Below are 5,028 nucleotides of genomic sequence, written 5' to 3' on the forward strand. Positions count from 1 at the left end.
GTAATTTGCTTCATGCCAGATTTTACTTCAATAAAACAGGACCATAAGCAGTTGCATTTACTATGTGAGCAGAAAAAAAGGGGGTCAGGTGATCCTTTGAAAATTATAGTTATGCTAATTAGCAGTGCTCTAGTGGAGCAAAGAAGATCCTTTCTGCATATCTCTGTTAGAGAGAAGGTTTTATTCATTTGCATCTAAAAACCCCAAAGGGTTTATTTCAAGCTGTTTTATATTTTGGTCCAATATTCTTTCAACATCATTGTGATGTTTGAAAACAATAAATATGTTATGTCAACTATCCTATGCTTAATGACGATAAGAAACAGAGAGTTGCAGATATCTTGGACAAAAATCACATTCATTACAAAAATGGTCAGCTACTGAGTGAAGAGTAAGCACTTGTTTAGGGCCCCCCAACTGACGAGTAGTTGGCACAGGGCTTTAAACAACTTTATGTCACGCTTCCCTGGTGGCGCAGTGCTTAAGAAACTGCCTACTAATGCAGGGGACATGGGTTCCATCCCTGGTCCGGGAAGATCCCACATGCTGCGGAGCAACTAAGCCTGAGCTCCACAGCAAGAGAAGCCACCGAAATGGGAAACCCTCACACCGCAAGGAAGACTAGCCCCTAGTCACCACAACTAGAGAAAGCCCGTGTGCAGCAACAAAGGCCCAACACAGCCATAAATAAATAAATAAATAAATAAATAAATAAATAAATAAATCTTTCAAAATAAATAAATAATGTCTACCATTGAGTATGTAAACATCTCTTGCCTGGGAGCCTAACATGGAAATAGTTTGCACAAAAACACAACCCTGGAAAGTAGAATAGGTTTGGAAGCTTAGGAAGCAGAAAATGAATAAAATGGAATAATTATGGAGATAAGATGCTTTACGTCCCACTGCCAACCAAAAACAAATTTAATAAATTATGAGAGTAAATGTCATGGTGAGAAATTTGGATAGTTAAGGTAGTGTTTATCTCCTCCCTGTACATAGCTGTTCATAAAACCAGGAGAAGTGATGTGAGTGAGAAATGTGTACTACATGGGAAGAAAGGGCACCCAGAAGAAGGGCTGCTCCTAGTGGAATTATACATAAAAAGAAATTGTGGCAACAATACTGTTGTGAATGCTTAAAATATATTTTTCTTTCCCATTCTCTTCTCCCCATTTCTACTGCCTCCCACTTCCACCTCTTCTGCCAACATCTTTATCAGCTTTTGTTTTCATTTTGTGCAACAAAAGCCAGGGAAGAATAGTGGAAACAACTACGTAAATGCAAAGATGTCCATTTTTGACCCCAGGTGACATTACTCCCCACATTCCAACTGGATTTGATTCAAAAGGCAAGAGAGAAGCGGGAGAAATGAGCTTAATTGAAATATAAAATGAGGAAAGAATATAAATTATACCTTTTCTCTTCAACAAGAGCTGAATTTGCATATTTTTATTTTTTTTTAATCAAAAGAGCTAACATTTCAGCAAACAAGTTGTTTCTGTTTTTGCCCAGCTATCATGAAAAGCAATGAGGAGCAGAAGTTGCTTTCTGTATAAAATATGGTAGATTGGAAAATGTTTAGAGTCCAAAGGCATATTCTGAAACCACCATTATGTAGATTTACTTCACCTGGAGTAAAGACTTCTAAATTCTCCTCTCTACTCTGCTGCTAACATTGACTCAGAATCTTCTACATTGCTAACTTGTTCCCTTTTAGAAGTTAGTTTTCATTAGAAGAAGTTTCATTAAATCTTCCAGGTCAAGAACAAAGACATAGGGTTTTTCCTCTCAACCTCTTAGAAGACCGTATATCTTAGTGGTTTAGACATCTTACATTGGCATGAAAGACATCTGTGTTTGCACTTTAGTCCTATCATTACTAGCTCTATGGTCCTAGACCCAACTATCACTCAAGTCTTCGTTTGTAAAATTAGAAACATTGTTATAAGCAACTAATTATATATGATTCATTTAAAAATTAGTGCATTCCAAAAAAGACAAGTAGAATGGTTGAATTTACCGCACCTAAACTATTGCTTGCAATAAAGTGTTAGGTTCTTGTTTTTTCTCCTAAAAGGAGGATATATTGAAATTTGTAATACAAAACATCAGATCTGAGTATACACTGTTCATTTGATAAATACATGATGTTTCTCCCAAGACTACTTAGATGTAATTTCTGATTCCTTCATTGTAAGATATAAATAGGAAGATATTTAATCAAAGTTGGTTTTGTATAAACATAGATTACGTGTGTCTACTATTCTCTAAGGCTCTAGCAATTCCTTCTTATTGAATTGACTCCAAGATTATAAATTTCATGTTTACACGGGCAAACTGCAGCAAAAGTTTGAGCAGGAATCTGGTGATTTTTGATAAGTAGAAACAATCAGTATTGAGATTCTTATTTCGAGCCTCAATCTTCATTCTACATGAGTTTTGGTCACTAAATTTTAGATATTTTGCTGATGATTACAGCAAAATCATCAGCTAATGAAATCAGAGCTTAACAATTTTCCTTGGAATTGCCCATAATAAGGGGAAATTTAATAATGCTCACCAAATTGGATTATTTAGTCCACCAAAAAATGCTGCAAATTATACAGTTTAAAATTATGTCATAGACTTGAACTGTGTACAGTTTTTTACAAGGACCTCAAATTCGATCCTGGTCATTCTTCTTAGTTACCTTAAGGGAAGAATATTTCTGTTTATAAAATAGAAGTTTCCTTTGGCAATGAATTCAGTGAAGTCAGGGAGCAAGGTCATTGGAATCTTATGTCAAATGTTAAGCATCAGAAGAGATTTTCCAGAGGAGGAAGTATAGCTGGTGTAAGCAATGATGGGAGAAGAAATAAGCTTTAAATTATACTGTCCATCCAAAGGCTCAAAAGTATGTAGACACAAACTTTCCAATACATCACTTTGTTTTTATACCACTGTAATGAATGTTGATTGAAGTGACGGAAAATAAAAACTACTTTCTTCTCATTTCTATCAGAATCTGGTAGAATAAACCATGCTTATAAAAATTCCTCCTTTAGGCTAATGACTGGCTGATCTTTACTCTCTGTCTTCTAATTTGCTCATTTTTTATGCATTCACTTATTCAACAGAATAAATAAGTAGAATATCTACTAAGTACTAGAAATAATTTTAAACAAACGCATATGATTGTTTATTAAACAGATATGATCTTGCCATGAAGATAGGTATTAACTAGGTTATTAACTAGGTTATTAACCCTAGTGCAGGGTACTAGCAGGAGTACTAGCCTATAGGTAGTACTAACTCATACTCTAATGTACAAATAAAGGTACTAATTTAACATTCACAGGTTAAAGAATACAATCATTATTTTACAGTTATATCAGGATTCTGCAGAGAAGACAAGAAAAAAAAAATTAAACGTCACTCTTGCCATAGTTTTATTTAACCTGGTATTTATACTAAGTGTAAAGTAGACTATTAAAAACAAGAAGAACAGAGAATGCCACGATATTAATATCAGGTTTGACCTATTGTAAAATTTGTCTTAACCTGGAAGGGTAAATCAATAGCAGCACTGCAGGGAGAGGTGCTTCATTTACACAAAAGGAATTTGACAAGAGTATTTTTTTCTGAGTAAGGGCAGTAGTAGACATGCATTGCTAGCAGCAGGTAAGCTTATGTGATGTCTCTTCTAAAATGTACTAAATGTAACCCTTTTCACTCTTTTCTAAACACTTTCTAAAGTACTTGCATTCTCTAACTTTTAAAAATCTACTTCATTTTCAAAGCACTTATAGCACTTAGGGTTAATTTTTCAGCAAACGACAATCCTTAATGACCCACTTTCTAAGTGGAAGGTTGAAAAAAAAAGAAAACAACAACAAATCCTCAAAGTACAAAAGCACTGACACTTCTAAAGTAAGCTCCCATTCAGCTCCAGGGTATCCTTAATACTCACAGATCTGGTTGGCAGATGGACTTAACAACTGTGCTTTAATCTGCTTAAGGTCTGGTACTCATATCTTCCACTGTTCCTTTTGATAAGCGGAAATAAGCTTATGGAGACAGAGCTGTCCCTGCAATTGTAAATTAAGGAGTTACTAATCAAAAGAAGATAAAGCAGAGACCTGGCATTGGCAATGGTTTTAAATCACGGTTCTGGGCTCCGCTCTAAGTCAGAGACTGAGGATCAGGAAAGAGAAATAAGAAAATGCCCAACTCTCCACTCCAGTATAGACACCAGGAGGTGGGGGCTGAGGAGAATGAAGGAGACAGTTGCTCCTCTGGCCTCGGTCTAGCCCCAGCCAGAGCAGGGTGCCTTCAGACTCAGCCCCTGCCCTTTCTTAGACCCATTTTCCCTCTCACATCAGTGCCCTCCACAGTCTTGCCTTTGATCATTGCCTCCTTTATTCTCATACTGTTTCCAATCTGATTAATATCTGTTGAGTGAAAATGTTTTATACAGTGGAAAACATTCCCATTGGCAAAAACCAAAATCACATTATTTACATTAAAGGATGCAGAACAGTTTTATAAATATGAGTGTACCTTTTAAATAAATTTAATTAACATTTTAACAAATCAATAGTTTATTTTAAAAATCACACTTTGAAAATCATGTGGATCATATTTTGAAAATCATATTTAAAATAATTGAGTCACAGGACTTCCCTTGTGGTCCAGTGGTTAAGATCTGCCTTCCAATGCAGGGGACACGGGTTCGATCTCTTGTTAGGGAACTAAGATGCCACAGGGCAACTAAGCCTGTGCACCACAACTACTGAGCACGTGGGCCACAACTAGAGAGAAGCCCGCATGCCACAGCAGAGGATGCTGAGTGCGGCAACTAAGACACAATGCAGCCAAAAATAAAATAAATAATTTTAAAACTTTAAAAAATTTTAAAAATAAAATAAAATAATATCACATTGAAATTAAAAACATCATAATGCTCTAAAAAGTGTTCAAAATTTCTTATTGTTCTGTGCCTCATTCCAAACTTAAAAATAAATCATCAGAGACACAAGATTTACC

This window comes from Hippopotamus amphibius, chromosome 10 (assembly GCF_030028045.1).
Source record: "Hippopotamus amphibius kiboko isolate mHipAmp2 chromosome 10, mHipAmp2.hap2, whole genome shotgun sequence".
Taxonomy (NCBI): domain Eukaryota; kingdom Metazoa; phylum Chordata; class Mammalia; order Artiodactyla; family Hippopotamidae; genus Hippopotamus; species Hippopotamus amphibius.